A 17480-nucleotide genomic window follows, 5' to 3' on the forward strand; every position below is an offset into this window, starting at 1 on the left:
TCAATGTGATCACTTCACTTGGATATCAAATGTAGGAAGATGGTGGTGGAATCTCGTAGGCTAAGTAGACTTTCTCAACTTGGATGCTATCCAGATAAGTAAACTTTCAGCATCCTCATGTATGGATGAAGGGATATGTCTGGAAACTCAAGCTCACATAACTGGAAGATAACCAGGGGAGGGAGAGATACTTGGTAACTCCTATCTTCATGTCTCATGGCGACATATGCTAGTCATCATATATTCCAAATTAGCATAGATTCTTGCATTTATCTTTATGCAAACATCCATAGAGTTTATGGAAAGTCTCAGTGTCAGGATTTATGTTTATATTAAACAGATGTTGACAGTATTATGCCTTCTGTTTTAAATTACCATTTGCCCATGTTCTTTCCATTGGCTATGCTGGCAGAAGCTGATGTGAGTTGTCTAGTTCAGGACATCTAGAAGATAGCAGATTGCTTACCTATCTCTGCTGGTTCAGTACTAAAAGTCTGTATTCAAAGAAAGAAAGGGAACAAGTCTTGGAAGTTATGAAATTTCCTCCCATAATTCCAAGTATTTTATGCAGTTAAGGAAAGCATATTTTATCCATATTGATCTCATCATCACTCTTAATTAGATCTTAACTTTGATTTCATTGTACTAGTCTCTTACTTCAAATTATTTCATTTCCTTTTGTTTGCCTTGTCATAGATACCACATGGAGAGCTCAATTCAAGTAAAAATGGCTTCACTGAGCAAATATTACACTGGCAAAATCTACGCAGAATCAAAATATATCTTAATTTTCAAGTGGGGCAAGTTTATCTTGTGGAGGAAGATTTCATTAGATTCATTGTATTGGAAATTACTTGAGATTATACTCAACATGGCCCAAATGGACAGGAATAGCAACATGAATAAACAAAGCAAAGAAATATGCACTTACTGATGAAACTGGTGCTAATTCTGTGACCTGATCATTTTAGAATAAATTAGTTGTTTGGGAAAATATATCTGTAGTACAAATAAATCATATTTTTAATTTAACAAAATCAATAAAAGCAATTAAAAAACAATTGACAAATAGACATCATAAATTAAAACAGTTAGTGTGTCTGGTGGCACAGTGGTTAGAATGCAGCACTGCAGGCTATTTCTGCTGACTGCCAGCTGCCAGCAGTTTGGCAGTTTGAGTCTTACCGGCTCAAGGTTGACTTAGCCTTCCATCCTTCAGAGGTTAGTAAAATGAGGACCCAGATTGTTGGGGGCAATATGCTGACTCTGTAAACCACTTAGGCAGGGCTATAAAGCACTGTGAAGTGTGGTATATAAATCTATGTGCTATTGCTATTGCTATCTCTCAGCTTTGTTGATGGCAGATCATAGAATCAGCCAGCAGGCCTGATTTTAGCCATCAGAAATGATACATTCTAGAACTTATTCAGTCCATTGTCCCTCTCTCAACCCTAAAATGGACCATATTCTATGCACCTTCCTTTCCACTATTTTTTTTCATTTTCCAGTTATTTTATTTATTATATAGTATTTAGTGTCCCTTGCATATTCTATTTTTAATGGTCATTTAACAGCCATTTTTTATTTTATGAAGCAAAAATATGCCATTCATTCAACTGTTGTCTTAGTTAATTTTTTATTAACTCAATTTTTGAATGGTGTCTATACAAACTAATACTGTCTTTGAAGGAGAAGAAAAGGGGGAAAGATGCTGTTATACTTTTCTTTCAGTTATTATAACCCATTGAGAGGGAGGAAAGGATTTATTTTTATGCCGCATGGTTTAAAAGAAGAAATGGAAGAAACAAAAGAAAACTGATAACAGTTACGGATCAATTTCTGTGTTTACTGGCTTTCCCAAAATAAATTATTTATTCAAAATATTCGTACTCTTATTTTCCTTTTACAACTCTAAGAAGCTCAGCATGTTTATAGTTTGTTAAACCACCAGAAACAAAGCCTTGGTGAACAATAAGTTCTCCTCAGATGTAGTGATGCAGAAGAGATGACTGCATATATTTCAAGTATTTGAAATCCTTTTCTTTCAATGCAACCCATGTGGCTTAATAACATGTATAAATTGGAAAAATCATCTTAATTCTAGCCATAGATTTCTGTGTTCTTCCACAGGTTTCTTTTTGAAGTTTTGAAATCACAGAGTTGCCTGCAGCAGCCTTATTAAGAGTATCATAATGTTAATAAAATCTTCACTTTATGCCACTGGCCAGAGCCTATCTATTAAAAAAATATCTGAAATCAACTTGGAAATTTTTACTATAAATAATTTGCTCTACCTCAGGGGAAATTCTTGAAGGCAAAAGTTATGTATTCCTTCTTAAGCACTATGCTGTTAGCAAGTCATATTATAAACTTCAAAAGTACTTTGTAATTTGGCATAGGATATACAGTAAGGTGGACTCCAGCCAAAAGGAAAAAGCTCATAAATTCCCTTGGGTACATAAACATTTCTCAGCTTCAGCTTTGCATTTTCTCAGTATTGACCCATAAATCTGTTTTTTTAAAAAAATAGATCTTTCATTAATTATATCTCCACATGTTCCATACAGAATATTCTCAAACTATACAATTAAGATATTTTGGTTAAAAAAAACAGTGAAAGCCTTATTATGTCTAAGTAAGTAGAAAGTGTTTTTTCAGATTTGCTAAGTATTCATGCAATGCACACCTCTTCTTTTTTCTAAGATCAATAAAACTAATTGTTACTGGGCAGTCAATAATTCTTGTTGTAAAAGAGTTGTTTTTGTTTTCTGATTAGTGGAATAATCTATATATCAGAGATGGCTGTTTTCAGTGGTTACTGAGCACTTCAATTCCTGTAATGGAAGTGTTACAGAAGTGAACAGAGCCAAATTATGAGGAATGTCTATACCTCAGTCTAACACAGCATATTGAGGTATGTGCATACGAGAGCTTCTTTAAAAAATTGCATTTCTGACTTGCTTCTTAGGTAAAAGAAGTAAGAGCCAGCCAATCTGATTAATGGAAGGCTGCCAGAGAGTTTTGGAACTGGACAGTACTGGCCAAGAGGACTGCCAGGAATGCAGTTACATGGAAGGACTATCTCTGAGGAAGACGATTTAATAATTTTTAGCAAGAGCCCAATGCTGCTACCAGATTATTGTTTAATTGTCATTAATTAATATTGAAGAAGCAGTAATCTAGAACAAGAGTAAGTAATAATACAGAAGCCTTACTAGAAGTCAACATACATCTGCTAACCATAAATCTTAACAAACTGATTTTATCTCATTCTTTTAATCAGGTAACAATAATATATATTATGTAAGTACCATATTTTATCAGTTCTAGTATAGTTTATTTCAAATGTGATCAAAATTACAGACAATATTACAAATGCAAATAACACCATAGATTTGTATATGAGCATTGCAGTGGTGGTAGCTTTATTTTCAATCACTTTCCTAATGATCTGGAATTTGCCTTTTTCACAGTTACCACACACTGAGTCAACATATTCATTGAGCTGTCTACTGTGACCTTAAGATGTTAAGCTGCCTGGTCTAATAATTTCTCAGATCTCCCCTGGGTCTCTTTTTAAACATTTGTGGTACTTTGTTTTTATTCCCGTATTCTGGCACTAAAACCAATTTGAGAGACAAGTTACATTATTTTTTTAGGAATTCAGCAGTTAGGTATTAGATTTCTTTACAGATTCCTGCATGGATACCATCAGGATCCAATGATTCTACTGTGGCAAAGAGGAGGAAATAGTAAGGGACATAGTACTCTATTCAAAACATAATCCTTTGTGAAGGACAATAAGAACACAGATTGCATATAAATAGGATGTCTACCTTGTGTACACACTATATGTGAAAACAGCAAGAGCCCTAGTTGTATCAATGAAATTAGTTTGATAAGCAACCAGACTTCAGCTTGATATACTGTACCTGATTTGTGTTTGTGTATGTATGTAGATTAGATTCTGGCATAAAATTAGCAGGTCATATGCCAGAATCTAACTATTTGTTTCATTTTGGTCCAAATGACATATCAATCATAACACCTACAAAGTATTAAATCAGTGGTCCCCAACCTTTGTGGCTTGGAGGTCCAGCTGGAGGAGTGGGGAAGGAAACTGGGCAGTGTGAATGGCAGGTCGGTGTGCACATGCATGTGCAGAGAGCTTGACTTGCACAAGTTGAGCTGCACGCATTATGTGTGCTCACCAGCCCACCACTCGTGTGAGTTGAGCTATGCACATGTGCATGCATGCAGCCCACCGCTCATGTGGCCCAGTTGCAAATAGGCGATGGCCTGGTAGCGGACTACAGCCCAGAGATTAGAAACCCCTATATTAAAGGTTACAAATAGTACATGAAGTTAGATAATCTTTTAATTATCTAAATAACTGGTATTCAGAGATTATACTGCCCTTGGCTAGGAATCAAGGGACCCAAGTTCTGTTGGCATCCAGAATTGAAAGTTAATATAATTATATGGTCATGGGGTCTCAGAGTGACAATTTCAGTTTTACTTTCTGACATACATAAGATAATTTAATGCAGCAGGTTGAACATGTCAGTAACTAAAGAACCTAAGATATGAATCTTAAAATCACTGGATCAAAATGTATTTTGTCAAGCACTCAATAGATAGCTTCAGACGTCATTGGCTTAGATCCCACCTTTAGTAGAGAATATAATAATGTTGCAAATCTTGTTGTGATAATGTATACTAAGCATTGCTTATGAAGCACTACATGTGAATATTTTAAATAATGTTTCAGATATATTAGAAACCATATTTTTCTTTAAACTAAACAAATCTGGGTGAGCCTGGTGAACTTACAACATGCTTTCAATTCATCTCATTTGATTGGCAAAGAGAAAAAATTTCCAACAAAATAAAAAATAACCTATGAATAGAATAAACAAGATAGGTTCTGAATCCATGGTTTCATTCAGATTATTCTCAATAGCTATAATTTAAATATGCCACATTTTCCCAAGTTTGGCTGTAAAAAACAGCTCTGATTTGGATAAAATAATAAGTGGATGCTTCTGTTTCATGACTATGAAAGAAGAGATAAGACAGGAAAGAGTGGCAGTCTATGGCTCATGGAGCTTGTTGAGAAAGCCAATATTTGAAGTAAAACCAGTGCTTTTTTTCTAAAAAAAAAAAAAAAAGTGCTGGAACTCACATACGTCATACAACCCACCTTGCCTACCCTACAAGGTTCCATCCAAAAAAGGTGCCGGAACTCCGTTCTGGGCGTTCTATGAGAAAAAAAGCCCTGAGTACAATTATATCTGGGATTTTTCTGAGCAAGGTTTTATCATACAGGGAATGTTAGAAACTCATTTATCATCCGAGAAATGATTCAGAAAAAGAGACATTACTGAGAAAAATAATTCTAGGAATTTAAGGGTGATAACATCGCTAAATAAGGCAACTTAAAAGGGAAGAAAAACAATACAGGGTCATCAATGTATGATACATATTAACAACTATGAATGGTATTATAAAGTTGTCATTCAATGATCCACCAACAATCAACCAAATATTCCTTTCCAGTCTGCTCCTCATTTTCAGCTGCTAAATCTCATTAAAAACAGCTAAAAAATACATTGAATACCCCACCTAAATGATTTTTCTATGAAAGCAGTTCTGAAAGTGAAGATTATTTCTGCCTCTGAAGCTGTTCCCTTCCAGAAGCTAAATAAATAATAATTAATAAATTATTTATAAAGCCCAGCTATCACTAGCACAGTGTACAGTGTACAACATCATCAAAACATGATCAAAACTTAATAAACAGAAGTTCACCTTCATTAAAATTCAAGCAATGGTATGAATACAGAAGTGATAACATGTTTTTCAATAATTGTGCCTGTTCATACAACTGGGCTTGATACAATAGTTGTTATCATAGAAATCTTTTTTTTCTGAATCAATTATTCAAAGGTTGCAAGAAAGCACATCTTTTTTCTTCCTCGGTCTTTTTCTATGCTCCTTAAAGATGATCTACAGTTCTTCACTTGTATTGGATCTCAAGACCAGTAAAGTAATTGTCCCCAGGACATTGATTGACATTCTGTGTTGGAGTGTGTGTGTGTGTGTGTGTGTGTGTGTGTGTGTGTGTGTGTATACCTGTGCATGTGTATGTATATGTATGTGTGTTTGCATCACATACCAGTGAATACTCTCCCAGAATTTATCAGCCAGCATAGTCATTCCTGTGAATTCTAGAAGCCCACATATCTGGAGCAAGGCTGTTACAATCCATTATCTGAGATAAAATTCACCACAAGAGTTTTATAAGCCATTATAAATACATACTTCTCTTCTGAAGGCTGAGAGAAAAGAAGAAGCAAGAAGACAATTTTATTGTTTCTGTGATCTTCAAAATTGTTACTTGCTGAAATAGTTAAATGATAAGGAAACTAAAGATATGGAAGGACCAGTCTTTGGGAAATCTATAAAACTACTTTCTGTTCTACAAAATGTAAGGATTAGAAAGCTTTTCTATCACACACTAAGGAATAGTCTGGCTAATATGTGCAATATGTATTGTATGTTAGTCATCCTGTGCAGAGCAGACACATCATAATAGAAGGCGAGTGAAGCCAAGATGAGGTTCCTTTAAGGCACCCAACTCAGGCTGGTTCAGAAATTATCTTAAACAACAATATTCATTCCCATATGCAATGTATGCAAATATGTCAACCTTGGAAAAATAACATTTGAGAGCTTTGCAGGTTCGTGATCTGGTATGGGCTCCTTGTTATAATGCAAGGCAACTCTGAACTGAATTTAAACTCAATAATGTATATTAGGAATTTTATGAATCCTTTTAAAAATCTGAACTATTGTTTCAAAGGGTTTGGTAGATGTTGTACTGTTAAAAGCCATTTGATCAGTGGTGTATGTTACTCACAACGAAGCCACATTCAATTCAGTTTGATTTACTTCTGGAGAAGTATGCTAAGATTTCAGCTGTCGCTACTGAAACAGCTTGGTACCCCCAGGCAAAATTAATGCACTGCTTTCCTGCAGTATTTAATGAATACTTACAGAATTATTTATGACAATGCATTTACCAATGCAGTAAAGGTCCAAAAAAGGTGAAATATATTTGTCAGTGAGAATGCTCCCATTGCATTAGGAAATTATATAAGAGTGCACTGATTCCCAAATAGCATGACATAATTTGGGAAATAAATATACAATAGGTAAGCATGGGGCCTTTTCACAATGAAGGAGCAGAAAAAGGGACTCTTGTGTTCTGCTGATTTCATGGGAAGTTGCCAAGGCCTATGCAGTAAATTACTATGGTCCAAAATAATGTGAACAAGCATCTGGGAAAGGTGCATTTGATAGATAGTCACAATAGTTAAATGATGGTAATCTAATAATTGACTGTGGAGTCAAGCCATAGGAACTATCTGCAGGACTACACACTGTATATCATGTTGGGTAAATTTTTCCTTCTTTTGCAGAAAAGCCTGAGGCTTTGCTTTTAGTTGCAATGTACTTTCCCAGATGGTTCAGCAAATACAGAATGTAATCTTGTCTTGTGTTGTAAACCTGCATTGTTTTTCTAATAATATGGAAAAAACAGCAGCTGATTGAAAGTTTACAATAAATGTGATTTGAATTTTTTAAAGAAACTCACTGAGTGGAATGAGGAGCCAACTCATTAAAAATCTAGAAGAAGACAAGGGGAAAAACAGCTTTGTTTCATTACTCCAACTGTCTCTATTGATCAATAGCACAGTGGGATAAATACCATCTCCATTCTCATACTGTGGATATATTAATATTGGTGGTTATTGGAGATTATTAATTTGGACATGTCCAGTATAATTCTTCAAGTCATACTAGCATTCAGGGATATTGTGAATGAATAACTACATTCTAGAAGAAGGCAATGGAAACTCACTTCTGCTTTAGTACCATGCTAATTAGAGGAATGGGTCCATAAAGGCACTAGGAGTTGAGCACAAAAAGACTTTACCTTAAAAAAAAAAGATATCTTTCCTAACACTCTTAAAAATAGGTCTGGGAAAACAAATAATTTCAGAAGAACAAAAACATCAGAAATTAATGCAAAACTCAAATCTGCACACATTTGGATCAGTATTTATTTATTTTTATTCCCTACACAAATCTAATACTCTTTTTCTTACAGAGACACCTTTGACAATACTGCTATTTCATAGATTTAGGCAAACAAAATTCATCTTGTAATAATTCAAATAGTTTAAAAACCTGATTGGCACTAAGCTAATAAAACTGTATTTAAAAAATAGAGAATTTTAAAGGTTGCAATAATGCACCAGCTTAAACATTGAGAGTAAAAAAGAGCTACAGATCTGGAGTGAGATTATAAGCTGCATCCCATTGGTATCAGTGGTGTAAAGATGACAATGTTAAGTTATAAATTATGCTAGAAGCTCATAAGAAGATTGAGAACAGACATAAAGAAACTACTTCTTCACACAATACATACTTAACCTTTATTGAATGACATTATGTTGGCCACTCATTTGGATGATTTTAAAAGGGGGTTGATTACATATATGCAGAACAGATATACAAACAGCTAGTTATTTATTTATTGACATATGCATACATTCTTATAGCATTTCTAGGATGTCCTCCTGTCTGGGCAGCTATTTGTCCTAAAGGCTCAGTGTTATCTTAGATCCATAAGTGCCATGCCTCCAAATTCCATTTGCATGTGAGTATCTTAGAAGCATCTCTTTGGCCACTTATCAAAATAAAATGCTAGTCTACAGTAGTTCTTGGCCTGAAAAGGTGTTGCATCAGCTCAGGTATTGTCCATCTCCACACCTACATTCTTGCATTGCATAGAAATGTGCCACCAGAGTATTATTACCAATCATTGGCTTTCTCAATGGCCTGGATTGTTATTGTTCTAAATGTTTTACTTGTGATAGTTCCTCTACAAGACAACCAGTAGTCTTTCTAGTCTACTGTTGAATGAAAATTCTTCATCAGGGTCCAGTCCAAGCTGGGAATAAACAAAATTGAAGCTGCTTTAGAAAGATATTTGTAGTTTATTGAAGGGCAGAGCATGGCTCTGGGAAAGCTGACCACATGTTGCTTGTTGCTGGGAGTGGTGGGGTTTTATACCTTCTGAGGCTCTTGAGATTGTTCCTGTTTGAGATTTTGTATTTCCTGTGTCATGTACTTTGACCTGAGTCTGAGTGTGCCTTTCTGGTATTCTGATGGTGATGGGTTAATCCTATTATGTCCTAAAGGTCATATCCTGCTTCCCTGGGGCTTGGGCTGATGGCTATATCCTGTGCTGGACTTTTTGGGGTGAGGGATTGTTGATTCTAGGAATCTTTGTCTTTTTAATCCCATCAGCTCCAGCTTCCTGGCTGCAACCTTCCTGAATGGATTATTACATCTGCATTTCTAAAAGCTGGCCTGCGCCTAGTTTCTGCTTGGGGCTATTAGGAAAAAACTGGGCTTGTTTTTCTGCTTTTAAGATCCTTTGGGGAAATATATTCTGCCTTTTTAATATTCCCCAAAATATTTCTTTCTCTGAATTCTTCCCACACTATAATCACTATTTGTAAACTGCCCAGAGTCAGGCAGCATATAAATTTAATAAATTATTACTGTTAAATGTTTTGCACTTCTCTCAATACAATTATACAATTTCCAATATAAAACCTGAAGAATTAAGAATTGTAATCAATGACACAGAATGCCAAAAAGTAAAAATTAATTATTCTGTGCATTCCTCTTGCTAACAGAGAAGAAAATTATACTGTGAATTATACTTCAGGCATCTTAGTTTGAACTCAGGGATTTAAATTTCAGCTTAGTAATTCTTATGCTTTTTAATTATTATTATTTTTTATTTTTACATCAAAGTAAGCTTATAATGGATTCATTGAACAATACAGGAACACAAAAGGATGGTTTAAATACCTGCAATTCCCACTGTTATTGATCAGAGTTTTTAAAGGTTTCTAAATAAATATTTTGACATATTTTAAAGGCTGAAATAAAGATGAGATCAAGTTCTTTCTACTTACAATCCCCTTGCTCCTTTTCTTTCTATCTAATTATTGCACACCCAAAGATATTTCTTGCATTTGAGTTTCTGCAATGTCAGTTAAATATACCCAGGCACAGCAGTGTCTCTGTTTATCTGTGTGTCCTGGGATGGGAAGTATGCCATTGTCATTAAATCCCTTCTATTGTTGTATATGCATTTTGTGTATGTTTTGTACATGTATTTCATAGATCGTGTATAAATACTGCAGGAATTTGAATCTATTTGACTGGCCTGGCTCTAGCTGAACTAATGGAAATCCAGTGGTGTTTCAGAGAGAGCTCAGGGTTAAATAAACCTATAATATAGGTTTATTATAGTGTAGGTTTATAAGACTTAGTCACATCTTGAAATGAGCATGTGACAAGGGCCTTGGATCAGATCAGACTTTCTGTGATTTTCATTCCTACAGGGTTTATAGAGGAGCCCTGAGAGAGAAAATGATACAATTGATATCTATGGTGACACAAGACATAGATGAAGAAGAAGAAGAATGCTAACTGGCCACAGATGAGAGCTTCATTAAGATTTGCTTTGCGGCAATTAGAAGGCTAGACAGCTAGCCAGTTACTCTGTTTCAGATGACTAGAATCCTCCTTTGCATTTTCTAGACATCTCCCAGGCAAAGTTGCTCGAATTTGTTAGGAATTGTGCGAATCAAATGGAATTGACTGGCATATATCTTGCCTTGTCTGAGTTTGAACCAGTCAATCCCAGAAAAGTGGGCAGAGTCCTTACTGTTATGAGTGCTGCCACCTGTACTCTCCATCTATAACCTTCCTCCGTGGTCAAGACAATACAGAAGGTGACAGATTTCTGGGTTAGTGTATCAGAATGAGCACAATGTTTGCTTTTTGTGGAGTCAATAGACGTGGCCCAAACAGAAGCCAGTGAAGGATTTGGTTCATTGAAAGACAAGGGCTGCCTATGTTTGGCTCCAAACAGATTCTTCCTGTAAAGAGATCACAAAATAGTATTCCCCAGTGGATTTGAGAGGGCTAGGGCAGTGATGGTGAACCTATGGCACACGTGCCAGAGATGGCACTCAGAGCTCTCTCTGTGGGTACATGTGCTGTTGCCCCAGCGTCACCTCCCCCCGCGACCCCCTCCTCATCAACAGTCCTCTGAAGGAGAGTCGCCCCTGAGCATGGTCCACGTGAAGCAGTGCAGCCAAGAACATGGCACCCGGGTAGTGTGGACAAGACTCTGTCCTCATGCCCCATCATGCACAGTTGATACTACGGGGCACGGGCAGAGGGCATGGCTGCCATGATGCTGCTGGGCTGCCTGGGCGATCTGCAGCGGGCCCTGGAGGCAGTGAGTAGCCCTGCGGGCAGGCAGGGCAAAGACGGGTCGGGGCGGAGCAGGGGCGGGGCCAGTTTTTGGGCACTCAGTCTCTAAAAGGTTCGCCATCACTGGGCTAGGGGAATATTCATCTTGCTTAAGCAACACTTGGCACCTGGATCTCTCTTCTTTCCTATTTATTCTCTCTATGAGGTGGCTAGGTGAGTCCAATCCTTTTTCAGCTGGCCAGTGAAACAGTTTGATGACCAGGAATTAGGGGACAGCATCAATTGTGAATACGTACAGATGGCCCCTCTCTCTTTGGTCACTTGCAGAGTCTTGGATGCAGGTCATGAAAGGACAGCAAGGAAAACACCCAATGTCCTAACCCACCCAAGAACATATGATAACTTTAGGGAAACACCCAAAAGGGAACATGTTTAGCTACTTCTGCTTTCTCCCTTCTTATCTACAGTGTGCCAGACATACTGGGTGAAATCTTTATCTTTGCTGGATGGGTTGCTTATGTAATTAGAAAGAATAAATACACGGATTTCTTGTCATTCTCATTTAGAGGAGTCCGTCTCTATTCAGCTGAACATAAAGCTTGAAGGCAACTTCTGGTTTCCTGTATTTCTTTATCAAGCAAAACCTCAAAACCTGCATATCAAGCTTGCCTCCAGAAATCGTGGGTGCTCCATCACTGGAGATTTTTAAGAAGAAACTAGACATTCACTTGTATGGTATAGGTCCTCCCTTCCAGATTCTATTCTCTTCTCTTCTCTTCTCTTCTCTTCTATTCTATTCTATTCTATTCTATTCTATTGATGCACATGTTCAAATGGTTTTCTGCCTTCAACAGTCTCCAGTACCCCAGCAGAGAGCATTGCCAGGCAAACATATTTCAGAGTATTTCTTAGAATACTACTATTACAGAGTTCACTCTCAGCGTTCTCTTTGATCTGGCATCTGGGTGAACAGAAAGCTTTTACTTTCACAAATCCTAGACTGTTGCAGGTTTAATTTTATCTAGTTCCTATTGATGTACTCTGCCAACTAAAATTACATGTAAAATGTATTTTCAGTTATGTTCATCAATGTGCACTTTCAGTTGTGTTTCCCGGTAAGAAATTACTCTTTCAAAGAAGCAATCATAATTCCATTTGTAAAATCTGTCCTACAAATATTATTCAATACTTATACAAAGGATGGGGTGTATGGGAATCAAATTCTTTTTTGGGCTATTGCATTGGGAATGGCCCTAAAAAGTTTCATTTCTCATTGGTCACTGTGATCCGCTTAGTGAAGCTTTTGTAAATTACAGAATGAACCCTGTGATTTGAATGGTATGGTAATGACAACTTCATACCATTGCCTAATTATATATAAAATGATAGGGTGGTCTATTTTAAAAAATCAATACAGCTTTAGAGCAGGGGTGTCAAACTTGCAACATAACGTGATGTGTCGCGACGTATTTTGACTTTTTTTCCATTGCCAGCAATGGGGTGGGCACAGTTTCACCATGATGCATCCAGCCCAAGGGCCAGCACTGCTTTAGAGGGATTGGCCTTTTCACACTATAAGAATTGTTCTTGCTATTTTTAATACAAGTTTTTAGACATATAACTGAAAAGGTGATTAGTAATTCTATGAGAGTTACTATTATTTCTCCCATTTTACATTATAAACTTCTCCCATTTTACATTATAAACTTATTAATTAGAGGTGGTTTTTTTCTCTAATCCAGCTTTCTGGGACATGGGTATAAGCTGAAAAATGTGGCTTTAAATCAGATGCAGAATTCAGGTACAATCAGTTGCAATATCCATTTATGCTTGCTGTTGGCTGCTCTTCCCATTGAGCGATCAGCCAAAGATGGCAACAGAACTGCCATTACTATCTTGTTTGTGATATTTTTTTTAGTCATTTCATTTCTGCATTTGAGATTTGCTGTCTATTTTTAATAGCAAACAGTATTTATAGACATTGTTGCTAAAATCCTACTGTACTTCTAGGACTATGATTTTTATACTTTACAAGATGTCACACCTCAGCATATCCATAATACGTCTATTGCACTTATACATGTTTCAGATTCTGCATGTCACACAAAAGCAAATGTTTGAATTGTTGCCAATTCTTTTTCACACTGCGTCCCACATAGAAACTTTAGGAGGAGAACAAGATGCAGTAGGACAGAATGGTACTGGGTGCTTATTAACAATAGATTTTGTTAAAAAAATAAAGCAATGCAGATATGCTGGGAACTCACAGCATACAGTGATTCAAAAGAAATTACTGCACAATTATAAATAGTATTGTGAGCCTGAAGTTCAACATCCTTCCTCTCCCTAAATATTGTTGTCATTCAGTGTTTTGGAGTGTATTGATCATCCCAATTCTCATTCTTAATTTGGAAACTTAAATTGAACATACGGTACATAGATTTGATTGAAATGTTTTCTGCAAATCAATGTGGTAGATCTTTTGAGCAACATGTGAATGCACAAAGATAATAAAATAAATAAAATAGCTTATATGAGTCAAAGAAGAAAAGAAAATGGAAAGAAAAGATTATAAAGGTTTCAAAGAAATGGACAGTAAAAATTAAAGAAATGAATTTTGTTGCACGGTATTTCTTTCCTCATTCTTGTAGCAGTGAAAATATTGATGGCTTATATGTGTTTTAAATATCTTTAAAAACCATGAGCTTTGTGAAACTCATGGTCTCTTGTTTGTAGCATGGATAACCACTAGACAAAACTGGCTTTTCTGAAGTGCAGGTATAAAGTTATACAACTTTTTCAATAAACCTCATGATTATTAAAGATATTTAAAACCCATGTAAGCTATCAATATTTCACTGCTACAAGGTAGGTGTCCAGAGTCACCATTGACTCAAAGGCACACACTCACAGACACAGAAGAAGTTGGAGAAATGGTACTTATGATTGGATTATACAGTAATGCAAACTGGAATACAAAATCCAATGTAATACTTTAGTGACCGGTAAGAACATTATAAATATAGGAAATTGCTTGGGAGGGACATAATTGTCCAAGATTTAGGATACTGCCAAGATTTAAGATAAAAAAGAATTAGTTAGAAAGATATCCTAGCCTTAGATAATTATGTAATAAGAAGTAGTATAGAAAAATTAAGTAGCAAGTACTTACTTAATGTGAGTTCCCATTGGTTCTGTGGTACATGACTTCTCAGTAGATCTATGAAGGCATTCATCTGCATGACCCTCAAGCTAATAGGAACAGGAAACATGGTCATGAATTATAATTAGGGATGTGAGATCTTTGATTCAAAAAATAAAAAAAATCCTTCAACAAGCACAGATTGCAAAAATAAGTGTTGCTACTTTAATAGTTATTTCTTGCATAAGCCTGAAAAAGATTGGATACTTCCAGGACAGAGGAACTTGATGGGATTGTGCAAGGTTTGAAGCTGGTTTTAGAGACCCCTTTCCAGATTCTATCCCCTTCATCTTCTATGACCATGGCGATGGCTTGATATTCTTTCTAAATCATGTTACCATAGCCTCTTCCTGCTGGATTCCCATTTTTGTAAATCCTCCTGAAGAACACATAAAATGTTCCATTTTTCATGTCACTTCTGCTGGAAGGAGAAAGGGGAAAACTCTTGTTCATTTCACGTGATTTAAAAAAAACAAGGACAGAGCCTTGTTTCATTGCTTTAATGAGAAGGAAGGAAGGAAGGAAGGAAGGAAGGAAGGAAGGAAGGAAGGAAGGAAGGAAGGAAGGAAGGAAGGAAGGAAGGAAGGGACAGTTCACTATTCCATCAGTGAAATGTAAAAGAAAAAAACCTAAGAAACACTGACCTTTTTACCACTATCCATGAGAACAACAATCAGTGACCAGAGGGAATACCATTCCCATAAGTAGTATTCAATTAGAAAGGAAGGGTAAGGGGAAACTAGACAGCATTATCTGAGTCAGCACAAGTCAGAAGACATTACTTTTGACATGTATCAATAAAAGGGGGGAGACAGAAATTTCCTCATTATTGTGCAGGGAGTAGTAACAGATTACACTGTGTGTTTGTGTTTTTAAAAATGGTCAGTGATCTATATTTCACTAAAGCAACCTGCTCATGCAGATCAGCCCTTAGACACAGGAAAGATACCATAAAGTGTAGAAAGATTCATCTTAGGATCCTTGGAAAAATATTTTCCAAACATCTTATTCATTTTGGACAGAGATCTAAAAAGAACTGTACAGTTATTCAGATGGATATGCTTACCACTCTGTTTGTAACTTGAACTCTGACTTTACCTAAGACCATTTAGCATAATTGTCTGCTGTGTGTATGTGGTCCATGGAACAAGGGGAAAAACAAGGGAGTTAAATTATGTTCATTATGTAATTTACATTATAAGTGCAATGACGTCATGATATCTACAGTGTCACTATGGCTTGGACCAGATGCCCATGTTTGAGAATTATGGAAATATTATAGTTATAAGCTTTAGAAATACAAAAGGCTAAAAAAAATGCTCTATCAAATTCACTGTTGACAGCTGGAAACCAGGTAACTTTGATGCTGTAAAGGATAAAAAAATCTTGTGATATCTTAAAATCCCACCAAATTGTTATTCTGTGAGTCTGACAAAGCTTATACCATAATAACATATTTAAATATCCTTGTTGATATCAGCAGAGTGTTAAGAAAATGCTACAGCAAGAAAATATTTCGAAACAGCTAATGCTGGAAATGCTTCACCAATGATTTGTAATATAATTATTGAAAAAGGTCCAGCTGAAGGCTAAATCTCAGGGCTCAAAATTTGCATGGCATATTCCTTTAACCTTCTGTAATTTTAGACTTGTGTTTCTATCAGAAATAGCTGGTTTGTACAAAAGATATTTAACATATCAGAATGAATATTTTAAAATACATATTACATCTTATAGTTAGATTTAGCATCCAATGTTAATAATAAAAAACTAACAAATAGTTCTCTAAAATCATTGTAAAAAAGCAAAACGTACATGAAAGATTTTGTTTCTCATTAAAGAAAGATGAAATCATGCTTCAAAAATGATTGATATGGATTACTTATAACCAAGTTATTTAATACTACAATATGAAGCTGATCTCTGTACCTTAAGTGTAGATTTATGGCAAATATAGAAAATTGTATCACATTACTGGAAGTGTGTCAGTAAGAATAATAAGAATTGTACTGCTCACTTTCTATTTTTCTCAAGGACATGAAATTAAGCAAATGAGAGGAATAAGATATAATCATTTAGTATTTTTTTTTATTTTTTCCCATGTTATGCAGTTTTTTTTTTTCTTATAAGAGCTACAGTATATTCTTTGCCAACCAGTGATGTGGGAAGAAGAACCAGGTTTCTGCATCATTATTCCTCTCTCCTCTTCTTCAAAAAAAAAAAAAAAAATCAAGAAAGAATCCAATATGATTATTTTAGAGACAAAATTGGAGCAAGGGAGAAAGAGTTAAGATGCAAGATAAAGTCCTCTTTCTCTGTTTCTTTCTCTTAGAGACATGGAGCCAACCTACATGTTCTTTCCTATAATTTGTCACACATTCATATATTTACTGTCCTCCACAAATTTTCCTCCATTTTTCTACACAGCTTAGTACAAAGGATTTTTTTTGTCTTATACCTCCTGTATATTTCAACAGGCAATGATACTGCTCCGTCCAGGTTGTCTTCATTGAGACTTTCCACTTTTTTCCCTATTCATGATGTCAGTTGAGCACAGTGAGTAAGATAAAGCAAGAATAATCTCAGGATTTGAAAGGAGAGAACCCATGGAACACATTTGTTCTCTACTTGCTATTTGGAGACAACTGTTCATTATTTTTTACGAAGCATCTATCTACTTGAAGCGGAAAACAGTTGTTTGCAGTTGTTTGCAGATGAAATAAATAATAATATGCAGATGAAATAAATAATAATAGCTGAAATGCCATATTCCATGATTGTATCTAATAGGTTTGACAACTAAATGTATTGTATTAACAGAAATGTCTATGAAATATGATTTTCATCACTACCACTATCTGGGGAAGCATTAAACTACTAGGACAGCGGTTCTCAACCTTTGGGT

The 17480-nt window shown here is 35.8% G+C and overlaps 1 long non-coding RNA gene across 2 annotated transcripts in view; it reads right to left on the reverse strand.

The window, feature by feature from the left end:
* LOC120304697 overlaps positions 1-17480 on the reverse strand; it is an 87799-nt gene that overhangs the window by 17248 nt on the left and 53071 nt on the right. For both annotated transcript variants that reach the window (XR_005555800.1, XR_005555798.1), the window contains one exon: positions 14546-14625. This is a non-coding gene — a long non-coding RNA (uncharacterized LOC120304697). The remainder of the gene's footprint in view (positions 1-14545; positions 14626-17480) is intronic.

This window comes from Crotalus tigris, unplaced genomic scaffold, assembly GCF_016545835.1.
Source record: "Crotalus tigris isolate CLP2741 ecotype Arizona unplaced genomic scaffold, ASM1654583v1 scf7180000017546.9332058, whole genome shotgun sequence".
Classification (NCBI taxonomy): Eukaryota; Metazoa; Chordata; class Lepidosauria; order Squamata; family Viperidae; genus Crotalus; species Crotalus tigris.